At 39.3% G+C, this 18,497-nt stretch overlaps 3 protein-coding genes and 1 long non-coding RNA gene across 46 annotated transcripts in view; 2 read left to right on the top strand and 2 right to left on the bottom strand.

Annotated features, from left to right (window-relative positions):
* The window catches only part of MARCHF7 (membrane associated ring-CH-type finger 7), a 50,245-nt gene extending 35,505 nt beyond the window's left edge, over positions 1 to 14,740 (bottom strand). For 32 of the 43 annotated variants that reach the window (XR_014830480.1, XR_014830483.1, XR_014830471.1 and 29 more), the window contains exon 1: positions 14,517 to 14,740. The gene's annotated coding sequence lies outside the window, so the exon portion shown is untranslated. Of the gene's footprint in view, positions 1 to 13,724; positions 13,825 to 14,314; positions 14,483 to 14,516 lie in introns of those variants that run through there. The other 11 variants (XR_014830481.1, XR_014830472.1, XR_014830466.1 and 8 more) reach the window with 2 other exon arrangements.
* Positions 1 to 18,497, bottom strand: part of DAPL1 (death associated protein like 1) — a 933,549-nt gene that overhangs the window by 65,026 nt on the left and 850,026 nt on the right. The gene's annotated exons all lie outside the window — the stretch shown is intronic.
* On the top strand, positions 8,353 to 14,728 carry LOC146395942 (uncharacterized). The gene is made up of 2 exons (XR_014830494.1): positions 8,353 to 9,145; positions 10,874 to 14,728. It is a non-coding gene; the product is annotated as an uncharacterized LOC146395942 (long non-coding RNA).
* BAZ2B (bromodomain adjacent to zinc finger domain 2B) overlaps positions 14,766 to 18,497 on the top strand; it is a 394,559-nt gene continuing 390,827 nt past the window's right edge. The window contains 2 exon segments of the mRNA NM_001445102.1: positions 14,766 to 14,909; positions 16,549 to 16,732. The gene's annotated coding sequence lies outside the window, so the exon portion shown is untranslated.

Genomic DNA, 18,497 nt, shown 5'->3' with positions numbered 1-18,497 from the left:
CCTAGTATCCATGAAGATTAGGGTTTGATCTCTGGCCTTGCTCAGTAGGTTAAGGATCTGGCGTTGCTGTGAGCTGTGGTGTGGGTGGCTGATGCAGCTTGGATCTGGTTGCCTATGGGGTAAGGCTGGAGGCTACAGCTCCTATTCTCTTAGCCTGGGAACCTCCATATGTTGTGGGTGTGGCCCTAAAAAGACAAAAACAAACAAACAAACAAACAAAACTGAGGAGTTCCTGCTGCGACACCATGGGTTAATGTTCTGGCTAGTGTCTTCTGGAGGCACAGGTTCCACCCCTACCCTGGTGCAGTTGGTTAAGGATTCAGTGTTGCTGAAGCTGTGGTGTAGCTGCAGCAGCTCCAGCTTGGATTCAATCCCTTCCACATGCTACAGGGGTGGCCAAAAAAGAAAGAAAAAAAAATGTGATGCACTGAAATAAATGCAACAAAGGATCAGGAGTAAACAAAAGAAACCTCTCAGAAGCAGAAAACGTAATTCAAAAACAAGAGAATTATATTGTCCAGGATAATTACCTATCTTTGACTCTTAACTACGGTTACAGAAAGACGGAAAAAAGAAAGTGAAGGAGAGAAAATTACCAAAGAAATGAAAGAAACTTTGTAGAATTGAAGGACACAAATCTCCACATTGAAAAGGGTCAAGAGTACTTAGCAGGATCAAAAAAGAACCAACACCAAGCACAATTTATCATGGTGACATCTCAACACACCAGAAATAAGATGAAAAGAAGATCCTATAATTTACAAGATATACAAAAGAAATAGTTTATTACAACTTTAAAAACAATAAAATAAAGCAATGCCCATAGTACTGTGAAAAATGTTTAGCCTTTGAACTCCAGTCTAGCAACTGAATGTGAAGTGGAGAAAGAACATATTTTCAGACGTGCAAGATTTTAAAAAATAAGAACAAAACAAAACCATAGGAAGCTAAATGGAGAGCATGTCCAAAGAAAATCGGAGTATAAAGAATGAAAGAACCATGGAGTTCCCCTGTGGTACAGCAGGCTAAAGATCTGGTATTGCCAAGGCAGTGGCTTGGGTCTGATCTTTGGCCTGGGGACTTCCACATGCTGTGGGAGCAGCAAAAAAAAAAAAAAAGAACCAGACATAGAATCAGGTGTGGAAAAAGCATAGGGAGCAACCAATCAAGATTGGACCAGGATTACAGATGGAAGCAAAACTCTAAGGAAAAAATAGCCTTATATTATTTTGGCACATGGCAGAGATGATGATATAACTGTGGAAAAATGTTAAGTACTTAAAACGGCAATTTAATACATTAATTTTGTAATTTGGGGAAACAAAGCTATTGTTCAAGAAAGAAGATACTGCTGTGTTTGAATGAACTCTTTAATATTTACATAGTTAAATAGTGTAAACAGACTACTGAATCAATAATCTTGCTGCAAACATGCTGTGTAATTTAGGTGGGTAGAGGAAGTAAGGACAATGGTGAATAAAAAAGCACATATCTATTATTGAAAAATCATGAGTTCATCATTTAGAAATACGAAGATAAATCCTAGAACAGCTAAAAGGCTAGGATTGTTGCCTATGGAAAGTGGAAACGCTGAGTCAAAGGACTTCGCCTTTTCCTTTAAGAATGACCATATTTCCTGGTTCACCTAGAACAGTCTCAGTTTCAGGGCCAAAAAACTCCTAGTTTGTGCTCATTATCCCAGGACAATTACTAACAGTGCTTGCATTGTCTTAAAAGTGCCCTGGTTTCTGATAAAGCATAAACTCACTTAACATAAATCTCTTCTACTTCTAGCTTTTTATAAACTCTCTCTATATATCCACACAAAAATTTTTACTAAAAAAGTGAACTATGGATTGGACATTTAAAGAAGGTATACATAACAGAAAGAATAGTATTGGTTAAATACTGATATGCAAAAGCCCATAAATGATTTAACAAGTAGCAGATTTGTAATTTTATCAAGGTTATAAAAACACTAAACAAGTGACTGTATCTGTTGAGGATTTTAAACAGGGAGATAAAACATTTTTATAAGAGATCCCAGTTTTTAGGCTCCCTCAGTGGGTCAGGGATCCAGAGTTACTGTGAGCTGCGGTGTAGGTCACCGACGTGGCTTGGATCCTGCATTGCTGTGGGTGGGGAGTAGGCTGGCAGCTTTAGCTCTGATTCGACCCGTAGCCTGGGAACTTCCAAATGCCTCGGATGTGGCCCTAAAAAGAAAAAGAAAAAAAGAAAAAAAAAAAAAAAGAGAGAGAGAGATATTAGTCTTTAGACGGTTCTTTAACATTAATGCTTCTTAATCATACTTCTCACAGTTTACATTGATTATATTTATACCCAATTCTTACTTGCAGACTTACCTGCAGAATGAAACTAACCCAGTAGCAAATCTGCTCAAAACAAAGCCCTTGGGGGAAGGCAAAGAGGCAGAATCCTCTGAGAGCTGCAAATTCTACTGCATGAAACTAATTTTGGCAACTCCTCTATGTAAACTGACTGAATTCTGACAGTGTAGGTGTTACCAGAAAACTTACATAATTTGGTTGTGTAAGCACAAAAAATAGTGAAAAATAAAATATGCAGTTCTTGAAAAACTTCTACCAGACCACTTTCAAGATGCTATGAGGCATCTCTTCAAGTTCATTCAATCATTTAAGATAGTTTTTTACATGCTTAGTATGTGCTAGGCACTTTAATTAATACTAAACAAGGAAGGAGATGAAGAGAGGGGACAGCACTGAACCTACCAAAATATTGACTATGAAGAAGCTGTAGCGAAACAGAGAACAAACTACACAAATAACCATATAACATAAACAGTTATAAGTGCACTTAAGGAAAAGGTATAAGACAGATAATAGACTAGCAGTAAGAAAGCATTTGAAGGGCAGTGCTTTTAACCAAGACTTAAAGCACAGGAGTTCCTGCTGTGGCTCAGCAGTAACAAACCAGACTAGCATCCACGAGGATACCAGTTGGATCCCTGGCCTTGCTCAGTGGGTTAAGGATGCAGCATTGCTATGAGCTGTGGTGTAGGTTGCATACACAGCTTGGATCTAGGCTGCTATGGCATAGCCCAGTAGCTATAGCTCCAATTGGACTGCCTAGCCTGGGAACTTTCCACATGCCATGGGTACAGCCCTAAAAAGACAAAAAAAAAAAAAAGAGAGTTAAAGCACAAAAAAGGTTGGTATGTATTATTCTTCTCTTAATAATCCACATAATGGTCTCCTACTTTCCTTCTGTTACTATGGCATGTCTTTAAATATAAATTTATTTAGATTTGTTTCCAAAGTTGGACAGTGGAGCTTTCAAAAAGAAAGACAAGATAAAAACATACCACCAGGGCTGGCTTTATAGCCGTGCAACCACCACACAGACACATGGAGCCCTGTGCTTGATCAAAAAGCTCTACAGTTGACATCTTGAAATTAGAAATAATTTAATCTAAACTTGCACATTACAAGTGAAGTCAGGATAGTGGAGCATGAACTTGAGCAAAAGAGATATGTACCTGTTTGCCAAGCCTTGCCACTCAATTTGCATACTGCATTCAATATTGCTATGAAGCTTCTATCAATACACTTAATTTTTCTCTCTTTGAGCCTCACCCAAGTCCTAGGCACTATGGGTCCACTGGACCTACTTATGTTCTTTACCAATATATCTATGAGTGAATAAGCTGAGGCACTGACAGCTCCAAGAAGTCATATTTTCTATTCTCCAGAACTTGCTTCAACTTTAAATGCAGAAAGAAGGTAATGAGCCACAAAACCACAATAATCTTACGGTAAATTATTTGAGATTTTTACTGCATTAAACTTTGTAACTTCTAAAATGAAGTCTTTTGGATGAAGATTCTCTGAGGCTGATATTCAACTGATAGTTTACCCAATTAGTCTTAATTTTACTATTAAGTGTTTCCTTACCTTCAGGCATTAATAGTGACTGGTATAGGAAACAGGAGTGGAAAACAAATATTCATACCAATACCAAAATTTATGTAGTCTATTTCATAAGCCTGTGGTTTGCTAGCTACTAAAACAAAACAAAACAAAAAACAGGAGTTCCCGTCGTGGCGCAGTGGTTAACGAATCCGACTAGGAACCATGAGGTTGCGGGTTCGGTCCCTGCCCCTGCTCAGTGGGTTAAGGATCCGGCGTTGCCGTGAGCTGTGGTGTAGGTTGCAGACGCGGCTCGGATCCCACGTTGCTGTGGCTCTGGCGTAGGCCGGTGGCTACAGCTCCGAATCTGCCCCTAGCCTGGGAACCTCCATATGCTGCAGGAACGGCCCAAGAAATAGCAACAACAACAACAACAACAAAAGACAAAAGACAAAAAAAAAAAAAAAAAAACCAAACAACTGACTACATACATAATTTCATTCTGCTGGGCTTCCTTGGAAACCTCTGAGGAGCTCTTTAAAGCAAGTTCATGTTTTTGGTATCCAGTTAAACATTATAAAGGATCTTTAAACCAAAAAGTTTCTCCTACTTATGAACAGTACAATTCAAATCTATTCTATAAAAATAATTTCACCTTAACCTTTCTTAGTCTAGGTAAAAAGTCTTAACGAATTCTACATCATTACCTGACATGCAAAATTCTATGTCCAACATCATCTACAAGTTAAGATCTCATAGTCACTGAAATGCAACCGAAATTCTATCTGACAACTTACACTACAAATTTAAACCGAATTTTACAACATTTTCCAAAAAGACTTTACTTGTTTATCAGGTCTACTCTGGGTAAACCAAAGTTCATTTCTAACAATACCACGCTAGGCCTTGTCTAAAAAGGAACTCATCATTAATCCACATATTTTCTTCTCTTCTATTTTATTCTACCAAGTAATAGCACCACTTCCCAATTAAACTTTTTTTTTTTTTTTTTTTTTGGCTTTTTGCTATTTCTTTGGGCCGCTCCCGCGGCATATGGAGGTTCCCAGGCTAGGGGTCAAATCGGAGCTGTAGCCACCGGCCTACGCCAGAGCCACAGCAACGTGGGATCCGAGCCGCGTCTGCAACCTACACCACAGCTCACGGCAACGCCGGATCCTTAACCCACCGAGCAAGGGCAGGGACCGAACCCGCAACCTCATGGTTCCTAGTCGGATTCGTTAACCACTGCGCCACGACGGGAACTCCCCCAATTAAACTTTCAATTGTTTTCTAGTACCTTAAAAAGTAGTCTAAATTCTTTGCCCCAGTATCCAGAATTCTAACCTATCTTTTCCACTTAATTTCAACTACCACCTAAAAAAGAAAAAAAAAGATCTGAGTTCCCGTAGTGGCTCAGTGGTTAACGAACCCGACTAGTAACCATGAGGTTTCGGATTCGATCCCTAGCCTCACTCAGGGAGTTAAAGATCCGGTGTTGCCGTGAGCTGTGGTGTAGGTCACAGAGGCGGCTAGGATCCCGAGCTACTGTTGCTGTGACATAGGCCAGCAGCTACAGCTCTGATTTGACCCCAGCCTCAGAACCTCCTAATGTTGCAGGTGCAGCCCTAAAAAGACCAAAGGCAAAAAACAAACAAAAAACCCCAAAAAATCCTAGTTCCAGTGAGTTTGCTGGTGGCCTAGCAGTTAAAGGCTCAGCATTGTCAGTGCTGTGGCTGGAGTTATTGCTATGGCTTGAGTTGAAATGGCCCAGGAACATGCTTCGGACATGGCAAACAAATAAACAAAAACCTAATTCCTGTTCACACCCTAGTGGAGAGGAGGTGGCAGGGCTCTGCCTACGCTTTATACCCAGGAGACAGGGAGGACTGAAATCCTGGAACTGCCCCACCTCTGAGTATCAGGCACATAAGAACTTGCGGAAGACTGGAGAAAGATTCAAAGAATTAAGAACATCTCCTTTCACCATGAGATTTGATTCAAATAAAAACAAAACCAGACTACTGCTGAGGGAGTTACAGCCTTATAGCCCTCAGTGGTGCAAATGTGCAGGGCCAGCAGGAAGTTGAGGCTAGTAAAAGAAATCCTCTAGCACTCCAGCCTCACTCTAAGCACATGCAGCAGCAATCCACTACTAGAATACTTTGAAAATAAATGAAGCAATAATAAAGCCCGAACCCAGCTCAACTACAAACTAAATCGACTCAACCCACTACACATACCTTATCCAAGCATAAAATTTTATTTGTCTGTCTTTACTATTATTTTATTTCCAATGTTTTACATTCAATCAAAAATTACAAGACACAAAAATACAAGGAAAAAAAGTTAGTTCCTTGTCAAGAGACAAGAGTCAACAGAACCAGATTAAGAGATGGCCCTAATGTTAGCAAACTGGTAAACTGATGCATTTACCAGTAGCCTAGACAAAACTAAAACACTAGGGAACTGCGAAACTAACTAGAGGAAAATTGTCCGGGATGAGAGAAAAATAGGTGATGGTAAAATACAGGAGAAGGTTAAAGAGACACTGAAGAAAAAATAAGAAAGTCTACTATAAATTTAACTACAATTACAGAAAGAACGAACTAGAGCAGAGAAACAATTCGGAAAAAAGAAACTTGGCTGAATTGATTTAATCAGTCAAGAAGTCCTTCAAATACCAACTAAAATAATTAGCAATTACATTAATATTATATTCATTCATGTTATATTCATACCAGACTGCTGAAAATCACTACACTTAAATAAATTCTGAAAATGTTATGGGAGCACTGAATGGGAAGATTACAATTTAAATTAAATTCTTGGGAGTTCCCCCTGGGGCACGGCAGAAACGAATCCAACTAGCATCCATGAGGATGTGGGTTTGATCCCTGGCCCTGCTCAGTGGTCTGGGGATCTGGAGTTACAGTGAGCTGTGGTGTAGGTCACAGATGCAGCTTGGATCCCACATTGCTGTGGCTTTGGTTTAGGTTGGCAGCTGTAGCTCCGATTAGGCCCCTAGCCTGGAAACTTTCATATGCAAGGGGTGCAGCCCTAAAAGGCGGGGTGGGGGGGGGAAGAATTCTAAAAATGTTATGGGAGCCAAAAGTTCCAACAAGACGAGAAAGACTTTAGATGAGCTAACATCTGAATTGGCCTTTGAAGATTGAAAACAGAAAAAAGAAAGTATAAAGATGCTAAAGCATGTTGAATAACTGGAAACAAAATAATGTACATGTGAGGGGTGAAATTCAAGGTGTGGGAAGGGAGAATCAACAGAAAGGACTGTCTAGGAAATAAATACATAAAGTTAATTATATCAAGGTTGTAAAAGCAATCTGTGTCCTTTGCTCAGTTTATACTTTAACAAGACAATGATTTTGAAGCTTTTAACCATCAGTAAGTGTATTTATATTATTTTCCTCCCTAAGGATCCAAGAAATTATGTTTCTGACCAGCAATCAGAGCTTTCAAGGATGAAACAATTAGTACACCAAAACTTTAGTTTTGTCTAGTCATAATAACAGATTTATATAGCTTTCTGCATTTCTTACACTACTTAAAGTCAGTAATTTTATTACCTTTGTGGAACCATGAGGAACAATCTACTTCTATAGGCTTTAGTAGGCTCAGTAGCTACTAAAAATTTTGAAAGAGAGTCAGCTAAGAACAAACAACCCCTGACTTCCCACACACTAAATCAGTGTTGAGGACAAGTTATTAGGAAGAGACACATTAGTGTGGGCCCAAAGTATATGTATAGAAGGTAGATTCAATATATCCCAAGTAGAAGAGAATTCACCTATTAACTGGGGGTGGCAGTGAGGAGGTAAAATTCAGCATATTAATGAAGAATATTTATATTGATTGATTGCTTACAGGGATTTGGGAGTGGAAAGTAAAGAAGCATACCAAGATGAGTTCTTTAAAAAAAAAAAAAAAAAAGGTACCCTAAAGTACCGAGAAGAGGTCCAGAAGAATGCTGGAAATAGTTTTGAAAATCCCAGAGAGCAATTTCAGCTGACTGATTTTCAACCACTTAACAACTAGATTTTACTTTTTTCTTTACACATATGCTACCTACCTCCTAGCCTTCTGCTTGAACTGTAGCTTCTTCCTGGTCAGCCTTAGTTGTCCCCCCTGCACCGAATGTCAACATCATGAAAAAGTTACACTGAAAAACTTTAGAATACATAGGAAAACACCTAGAGCAAAGGAGATCTACATATTACCCTGCTTGTAAATAAAGCTTCCTCTGAGCACAAGTTACCTACCAAAAAAGACTTGAATTTTTGGTCTACCCAATTTGGAAAGCTGTTAATTCCTAAGATCAGAGAAATAGCAGTGTAATGCTCAAAGGTTTTTCAATGGTTCTGCTTATTTATAATGAGATTTCTTAAGTAATATGTATCCTCTCCCAACACTATAGATCACTGTGTCTCATTCCCACCATAACAGTGCCTTTTTTTTTTTTTTTTTGATTTTTAAGGCTGCATCCACAGCAATTTGGGATCAGAGCCACGCCCATGACCTATACCATGACTTACACCACAGCTCAGCAATGCCAGATCCCCGAGCAAGGCCAGGGATCAAACCTGCATCCTCATGGATACGAGTTGGATTCCTTTCCACTGAGCCACGATGGGAACTCCTACACAGTAAGAGTCTTGTACAGGGTCTGTTGAGAGTCACACAGTAGACATAAACCAAATGACCAAATTAACAAATAAGGTCCCAGCCCCACCCGTATTAATAGTATAGCTTACACCAAAGACTTTCCCTTTATTTTAAATCTATTCTTTAATAAAGGTAAATTTTCCACAACAGGAGATAGGTTAGGCAAGATAAATTAAGCACTGCCCAATTTTTAGCACATGAATCAACTTCTAACTATATGTAAAATCAGAACAGTTGGGAAGGCAAAGGTTTGAAGCCTGTCCCTCACTTGATGTGACTCTAGGCTTAATTTCCCTAATGTTTAATTTTTCTCACCTACCAAGTGAGAGTAACAACAGTACCAACTTATAGTGAGCTTTGCTGGCACACAGTTATATATTCGGCAAATACTTGCTATTATTAAGGAATACTCAAACAGCTTAGTAGACATTATTTTGGCTTTTTTATTATTTGAAATTTAACACACAGTAAAAAGACTGTTTTAAATAAAGTCATTTATGGAGTTCCCATTGAAGCTCAGTAGAAACAAATCTGACTAGTATCCATGAAGAAGCAGTTTCGATCCCCAGCCTTGCTCAGTGGGTTAAAGATCCGGCATTGCTGAGAGCTGTGGTGTAGGGCAAAGATGTAGCTGGGATCTGGCGTTGTTGTGGCTGTGGTGTAGGCCAGTGGCTACAGCTCTGATTCAACCCCTAGCCTGGGAACTTCCATATGCTACAGGTGTGGCCCTAAAAAAAAAATAAATAAAAATAAAAAGTCACTTATGTACAGGAGGATAATTGCTGCAGAGTAAAGAAAACTAGTATACCTCACTCTTATACAAGCATATTCATACAAAATTGGGAAAAATAGCAATTACTAACATTTTAGTGTATCTCTGAATGGATTTTATTTTCTTCTTTATACTTAGTTTTGGATTTCTTTAATGTACTTGGACTAACTTTAATAATTAAGGGAAAGTTACTGGCAAATGAAAAGATATTTATCTTACGTTACAATAACATCTATAAAGAACTGCTAAAAAATAATTTCCCTTCTATTAACTGCAGTACTTGCTGGTTTATATTCCTTAGTATCTACATACCACAAAGTAGTAAATATTAAGCAACAGCTGGTAAGTAACAAATGGAAAATAAGGTCCAAATCACGTCACAAAATTGAATTTATATTACCTGAGAATGCCTTAAATTTTTTTTTAAATATTAGAAAAAATTTCAAACATACACAAAAGTAGAGACAACAATGAGCCCCTACATGCCAATCACCAGTCTTCAACAATTACCAAGATTTGACCATTTTACCATTTCTATTTTAAGGCAAATCTCAATCAGAACATCTTTAAGAATATCTATTCTTAAAATGTTCTAAGCAGTCTGTCATCAATTACAAAGTATTGCTACAAATCCCTCCCAGCTGAACACCCACACCTCTCTGCACAGCAATATTGCTGTTCTTTCCAGGAAGAGGCAAAATCTTATTTCCCCACACCTTGAAGGTGGGCTACCATTGTGAAAATTACTTTAACTAAGAGAATGCAGTGTGACATTATATGATTTCCAAGGCTCTAAGAAGTCTTATAGCTTCCACTTCACTCTCCTGGAATGCTGTCTTGGGATCCCCATGTAATAGAAGACCACATAGAGGAAAGCCTAAATGTTAACCAACACCAAGTGCCAGAAATGTGAGTGATGCCATCTTGGACCTGCCAGTCTGAGAAATCCTTCACTTGAATGCTGATACAAGAGCAAACCCAGGCAAAACCAGAAGAAATATTCAACAGGAACACAGAACTGTAAATAGTAATTTTAGTCCATAGGTTTTTGCGGTGGTGTACCATGTACTAATAGGGTAAAGTTTGCTAACATATTCTTTTACTTTCCTACAATTACCGTTATGCATTCAGTCTTACGAAAAATCTGATTCTATTTCAGGGTCTTAGACTTTGTCTTAAATATCCAGGGGAGTTGAAGTTAATGAATTACCAAAAGCACAACATTCAACATTACTATACAATAAATTCATGGCATAAAGGCCAGTGTTACAACACAAAATACTAATGTATTTCAATAGCCAGTAATCTTCTAGAAATACACACAGGTACAAGTCCATTATTTACCTCTACTTGGCATATCCTTTTGTTTGCTTTTTTAGGGCCATACCTATGGCAGATGAGGTTCCCAGGCTAGGGGTCTAATCAGAGCTACGGCTGCCAGCCACAGCCACAGCCAGGGCAACACAGAATCCTTAACCTACTGGGATCCTTAACCCACTGAGCAAGGCTGGGGATTGAACCCGCAACCTCACAGTTCCTAGTTGGATTTGCTTTTGCTGTGCCATGACAGAAACTCCAATGCCTCTATTTTTAACTGACAAATATTTAAGACACAAAGATATACACAAGTCTTAAAAAATAGTAACCAGAAAAAGTTCAACATCTCCATGATAAAATATGACTATGATGTTAAATTAAGTCTACATTAGAAAACTTTGGAATAATCTATCCTCCTTTGAAGTGTACTTATTCTATAAGTGCCAAGTTTCAATCCTCATTCGATAACTGGAAACTATTTTAGTCTATCTAAAAGTGGGAAACACATTATACTGAAGTACAATATGAAAAGATGAGAACTAGCCTTTTTTTAGGGGGTCTAATTGGAGCTGTTGCTGCTGGCCTACACCAGAGCCACAGAAACAGGAGATCTGAGCCTCTTCCTCGACCTACACCACAGCTCATGGCAATGCCGGATCCTTAACCCACTAAGCGAGGCCAGGGATCAAACCCACAACCTCATGGTTCCTAGTTGGATTCGTTTCTGCTGTGCCACAACGCGAAGTCCAAGAACTAGCTCTTAAGGTTAAAAATTTGCCTTCTTAAAACTGTTGACAACAGTGGGTGTATGACAGTGGGTAATTTTAAAACCAGGTGAACAACTTATCTAGTCTAACCAGTAGAGCCAGAGAAATATATCTCAAACAAGAAAAACCAGCTTTGACCACATGAGTTTGGATCAGAACAGAAAAGTTAAAAATTAAGATCACTGAAAATTAAAACCCAGCCAACTCTCAAATTATAATTTTATTCTGTTTCCCCCTTTTAAGTTCATCTTATGATTAGCAAGTACATTAAAGATAGTTTTTGTAAAATAATACTTGTGAGGAGATAAATTACTTCACATTAATTCTGCTTCAGTGAATTCAAGATCTTAGTAAGAACTTAAAACGCTACTCATTTTAAACTGTAATTATACTTATGTGATCAGTTGTTGATTCAGTCATACAACAGTTAAAGGGTTCATTAGTTAAGTTTGTTGGTTAAAAGTGAGGTTTGATGCAAGCCTGTGCATTTCATTTATGCATTTTCCCACTGTTCTTTATTACTAGCTCTTAATTATCTATAGTAATAGGAGGATGTATCCTCAAAGACAATTGAAAAATCATTTTTTATTTGGCTTATGGACACAATAGTTCTTTATTCCCAACAGCAGAGAGCACTAACTTTCTAAAACAGTACAAAAGGCCTTTTACATAATGCTCTAACCTTCCATTCAATTGTTTGAGCAATGGGGAATAAACTGTCCATTCCTAAAACAAACCATGATAACATGACTTAGCAGTTTCCTTATTAAACCTCTAATCATCCTTCACATCTTAGTTCCAGCAATATGTCTGGTAAAAATTTCCCCCAAGATTAAACAGCACTCCTCTATGCTCTGACAGTACTACCATAAATTTAAAATAAGTTTATAGATGAGTCTGATGATTAACTTGTACTTGTGGAGGGCAGAAGCTGTGTTAAGCTCCTTCATGTAATGTGAAGCCCTAACCTAGTAGCTAAAATACATAACAAACTATCAAAGTGTTTTACATTATTTGATAGTTCTGTACAATTAAAATTATTTTCCTAAAATTAAGTGGGCAACTCTTGAAAGCATACTAGATGAAGAGCTGTGTAAAGTGCATATGGAGCTGATTAAAAATTGGGGCCATGGATGACTTATGTTCAAGCTATTATCTGACACCTTCATGTAGTATATATATGAACATATTGGAGCCTGATTTTACACTACCCATACTCAATTCTAAACTTTAACATAAAGTTTGTTCCTTGCCTCCCCCCACCCCAAAGAATATATGCACATGTTTATATAGGGGCATCATTGTGCTTTATCTGGGAAATTAATCTCTCTTGCCAATGAGGAAGAGAAATCACTTGTACTTAAGTAAGTATGAATTTTTAATCATTCTTATTCAAGACATCTGATCCAGTACTCAACTTTGGAAAAAACTCAGAACTATACTTACCAAGCATGTTTATATCTGTGGTATAATTTAGGGCAAAAGAAGAGTTGTAAAAAATTCTTACATGTAAAGATTTGTAGTATAGACTTTATATAAGTAGATAGCACTTTGCCTGTGAAAAACGGCCAGCACTCCGTGAAGGGGGTATTTCAGGGAGGGTAAAATTTGAATGTTATTCTGACCAGAATGGACAGATGGACTTTAATATCCGTTCCAATTGTTTATACTCATCAAGTATTATGTCCCCCAGGGTGTTGACTGCTACTCACTACTAGAACTTAATCCTCATCTTAACTCTAAGAATTGACTGCTACGCTTCTAGGAAAACATTAATAAATAAATAATTACGGTAAAATCAAGAATCAGACCTATATCTTCTACCGCTAATGCCTCATATACCCCTGAGGTTTCACAAAATGCTGTATGTAGAGCTGTAAATGAAACACTGACCTCATTTTTTAAAAAATTTTTAATACGGATTTTGTTTGTTTTTTGGCTACACCTGAGGCATGCGGAAGTTCCCCAGCCAGGGACGCCCCCCCCCTTCACAGCAGTATCCACTCATAGCAGTTACAACTCCAGATTCTTAGCCTGCTGAGCCACCAGGGAATTCTGTAATGACCCCATTTCTGAAACAAAATTTTATCTCAAAGGAAAGCAAAAATCTAGTTACACTATATGCCTGCCTTTTTAACAATGGTATACCATTTGATTTTTAAGTCAAAAATTCATCTTTAACCTTACCTCTTGGCTCTAGACAGAAACGGACAGATGAGAGCAAGGAGAGATTTTTAAATTATTTTTAAAATGAAAAAAAAAACTAAAATATTATACAAAATCGGAAAAAAAAAATCTTACTGAATTCCACTTCACTTGGCACCTTTGTTCTTAATAGTGACAAACGACAGCATTCGTGATGAATTTATTACCAAGAGAGATGTTGCCCATATATTTACATCTGTACGTAGGAAAAAAGAATTACAGTATTTTTGGTGTGTGTACACAGTCATCTTCATTATGCAGTTTCATCAAAATGAAGGAGTACTATGTTCTACTGATGCCCTCCATATTTTTACTTCTTAGGCCAACAAGTCCGTTCTTACACATATCATCACGTATTTCCATTTGAAGAACGTACAATTTACCACAAAGCAAAAGAAAGCCCAAAGTTATTACGATACTCAAGAACTTGGACAATCAATCAGCAAATATTTACCGCATCTAAGGTGCTGGCAAAGTCCCTACAATTCAAGGCTGGGCTGGCAGAGCCCTGAGTCTCTTGGCCTTCAACACCTCGCTCATTAAATATTTTACACGTGACACTGCTCGCCCTCGGGGCTCGGTAAAGACCCTCCTAAACCCAACCTAAGGGGAGGCCGCCAAAGGCCAAAATATGGCTCAAGCCCCTTGCCCGAGCCCGCCGCAAGTCCATATGGAAGACGCACAACCTGCCCCCTTCACCCGTCACAAAACTCCACCACGGGACGAAAGGCTCCGGGCAAAGAAGGCCTGCGGACAGCTCCGCTTCGTTCGCGGGATCAAGCTCCTTCACCCCATCTAGAGAGGAAGGAAGCAGGGGCCTCCGCGTCCCCGGGGCCGCACTTCATTTCCTCCCCTCCCCCACCAGCGGCCTAGACTAGAACCACCTACCCCAGAGGTAGAAGCCCAAACTCCGCAGCTTATTCCCCTTCTTCCGGTGCTAACACCGAACAGGCGCGTCCGGCTCCCAGCGATCACACCACTACCTTCTTCCTCTGAGTTCTAGGCCTCTAAATGAGGCTGAACAGTCGGCGGCGAAGCACAATGGCGCCCGCCCTTCTCCAGGATCAGGCGCAGAAGCAGCCGCCACCGTTAAAAGCCCCTCCCTTCTCTTCCTTCCCCCAACCCCACCACTTCGCGGATTCCGCCGACTTCTCGCGAGAGTGGCGAAGCTCCGCGGACCCGAGAACTGCGGGCGGACTCGACGTACCCCACCGCGGGGTGGTGCTCTGACTGCGGCAACCGTTGAAGGGCTGCCCCTGGGGAGTCAGCGAGGCGCCATCGGTAAGCGGCTTCGACTGGTCGGCCGGCGGGCTTGCGAGGGTGCGGGCGCCGGGAGCTGGGCGCTGGAGGCCCGGCCCTAGTTGGCCGCCCTCGCCTGGCTTGGCGAAGGGCTGGTATCCAGCCCTGCCGTTCTCCAGAGCCCAAGTCCGTGGCACAGGCTCTTGCCTCCTCCTGCAAACCTGCAAGGCCCACTGCTCAAAATACCGCCCCCGCCCCTTTTTTTTTCCGCTTGAGGAGTGGCGCAGTCAATGTTTATTGACTTGAATCAAACACTGCCTTTTCCGACCTCCCCTCCTCCCATTCCCTGTCTGCCCTGTGTATCCGAACCCTCTCCTTTAAAGGTTGGAGTGGATTTGTCCCGGACCATTTGTTACTGGTTGTAATTCAGTGGTGGTGGTGTAGTTTCTTAGACAAGTCTTTTAAGATCGTTTTACTAATCTTTGGTAGTGTAGCTACAGATTTTGCAGTAAGAATTCATCCATTTAGAGAGGAAAATTGTGAGGTAAATGGCCTGACGAGAATGAGACGAAACTTTCAGAAATCTGTAAATGTGGTAAACCAAGATATAAAAGAATCCTAATGAAAAGGAGTAGATTAGAGGAAAAAGCCACAATTTCGGTGAATTTAGGTGAATATGTGGATTTTGAATAATGTACCAAACATCAAAGTTCTTCACCAGTAAAGATTAAGTTATTGAAACTTGGAGGCATACTGATTACACTTGATTGGTACACTGACCTATTTTCATTAGGTTGTTTAAGCAATTCTTTAGATCCAAGTAATTTCAATAAATGTAGTATGAAGTTTGTGGTTTTTGTTATTTCATCCGGAGGGTGAAATGTATCATCCCTCTGTCTTAGAAACTAACAGACTGTTCATTCTTCACTATTGTAAATTGTAAAATATTAAAGATAATTATTATTTAAAGTTGGCATATAAATGCCATTCTATCTCTTTAAAATGTGAGTTGAAGGAGTTCCCATTGTGGCTCAGCAGTTAACATATCCGACTAGTATCCGTGAGGAGGTGGCTTTGATTCCTGGCCTCGCCTAGTGGGTTAAGGATCCAGCATTGCCATGAGCTGTGGTGTAGGTTGCAGATGAGGCTCAGATCTGGCATTGCTCTGGCTGTGGTGTAGGCTGGCAGCTGCAGCTCCTATTCAACCCCTAGCCTGAGAACCTCCATGTGCCGTGTGTGCAGCCCTAAAAAGACCAAGAAAAAAAAAAAAAAAAAAAGGTGAGTTGAAGACTATCTAATATGGAATAAAGTGAACAGGGATTGTTTGAGAAAATTAATTTGCTCTTTATAGAAAATTTGCCCAGGTTTCTTCCAACTGTTTGAGTCTACCTGTAGCATTGTGGTTATGAACATAGACACCCTGAGCACAGGCTGCATGGGTTCAAATTTTAGCCCTGCCTCTTACTCCCTTTGTTATCTTGAGCAATTCCTTAACCTTGCCAAGCCAAGGTTTCCTATAAAATGTGGGTTGGAGTACCTATAACTCATAGGGTTGTTGAAAAGATTAAATGGGTTAATGCATCAGTGCCTAGAACATAGTTTAAGCATTCCATAATTGTTAACTATTACATTCCATATCTAAACCACTACTAATACTGTCTTTCTGGACCTTATTACATAGGTCCCTTAAACATCTCAAGTACATTCTACGTTAAGAGGAATGACCGCACCATTTTCCTGAGCTATGGCAGTCAGACCTGGTAAAGGTGTCTTCTCTACAGAACCCCCAAACCTGGCAAGGATGATTCAGATTTTGGCAGATTATCACTTCATCCCCAACCAACACTTATAAAATATCAACAGAGGTGAGTTGGCACCAATTTCATATGCTAAGCAGACTTTCCAGACTCTAATTTCTTATTAATGCTAGTAAATAATGACCACTCATAAGTATGTTTTTATTCTTTAAGAATTATTATTAATTGATATTGTTTTTTTAATGTGCTTTCTGTGATTTGAGTTTCCAGATAATTATCATTATCAGCTGATAATTATTGAGATTTTCTGTGTTAAAGACAATTTGGTAGGGATCATGGATACAAATAGGTACAATCTAGACTATATTTTATGAACTTAAAATCAAGATCAGTGATTTGACAGGCAAAATGATTTAAACTTAGAACTGTTCTGGCCAATTGAGACCCAATGGTTGCCTTTTTTAGAGTTCCCCTACTTGACCTTCCTTTGCTCAACTTTTTTTCCTTATGACCAACTCTGACATACCTTTTTGTATCTAAATATCTTTGTTCTCCACTTGCCACACCAACACATTAGTTCCCATTTTCGAAGGTGGCTTCTTTTCTAAATTAAGGCCTTCTTTACTATTATTAATTTTTTCTCTTCTACTTTGTAAATTTGTCTATTGTTGGTCATAACATGATCATAACAACCCTTTGTTCTTATGCTTAAGTACTTCCTCGCCTACCTGATAGGTTAGAATTCTCTTTCATTTTTTAAAAAAGCCTCTAATTGAGGATTTTTCCTAGGAAATATGTTACTTAAAAGGTCTGTTATTTTATCTTTTTTTTTTTTTTTTTTTTTTTTTTTTTGCTATTTCTTGGGCCGCTCCTGTGGCACATGGAGGTTCCCAGGCTAGGGGTCTAATCGGAGCCGTAGCCACCAGCCTCCACCAGAGCCACAGCAACGCAGGATCTGAGCCACGTCTGCAACCTACACCACAGCTCATGGCAACGCCAGATCGTTAACCCACTGAGCAAGGGCAGGGACCGAACCTGCAACCTAATGGTTCCTAGTCAGATTCGTTAACCACTGCGCCACGACGGGAACTCCAGGTCTGTTATTTTAAATCTTTGATGTAAAAAATTCTTTTTATTCCCAAAATAATAACCTCATGATTTAATAATTTGGTGAATTAAGATTTCTCATGGTGGCTCAGCAGTAACAAACCTGACTAGTATCTGTGAGGATGCACATTCAATCCCTGGCCTCACTCAGTGGGTTAAGGATCCACTTTGCCTGGAGTTGCTTTTTAGGTTTAAGACATGGCTCAGATCTGGCATTCCTGTGGCTATGATTTTAGGCCATCATCCACAGCTCCAATTCAGTCCCTAGCCTAGGAACTTCCGTAAGCTGGGAGTGCAACCTAAAAAGACAAAAAAAAAAAGTTCTGTTAATTTAAATTTTTCCTTCATCAAGTTTAATGGAAAGTTGTCACATTTAATAAATGAGCATTCAAAGCATTCTGTTGGTTGACTTCTGTCGAATATTCAGAAATAACTTTTGATGCTTTAAGCTAATAGATAAAACAATATAAAAACAGATTTTAAAAATACCATCTGCAAACCTTCTCTCAGAACTCTTTCTTATACCTAAGCTTATGGTCCAGATCTCATTGGTACTAGGAAGATCATTCCCGCTCACATTGTTACTCTAGAACATCTATCCTGATCAGGAATAATTCTCAATTTACGGGGCACTTAGAATCCATATGTGAAGCACTTTTCATATTGCCTAAAACATACAGTTTTTAATAAAAACAACTATCTTTTATTATTGTTAATACTAAAACTATGGTACACAGACCAAATCTGATCCACTACCTATTACTGT

Source organism: Sus scrofa, chromosome 15, assembly GCF_054392235.1.
Source record: "Sus scrofa isolate SSC_HxYL_T2T_F1_AM1 chromosome 15, Sscrofa_HxYL_maternal_Yorkshire_Landrace_v2.0, whole genome shotgun sequence".
Taxonomy (NCBI): domain Eukaryota; kingdom Metazoa; phylum Chordata; class Mammalia; order Artiodactyla; family Suidae; genus Sus; species Sus scrofa.
Note: the sequence above shows the minus strand (reverse complement) of the source record. Positions and strands in the feature narration are given on the sequence as shown.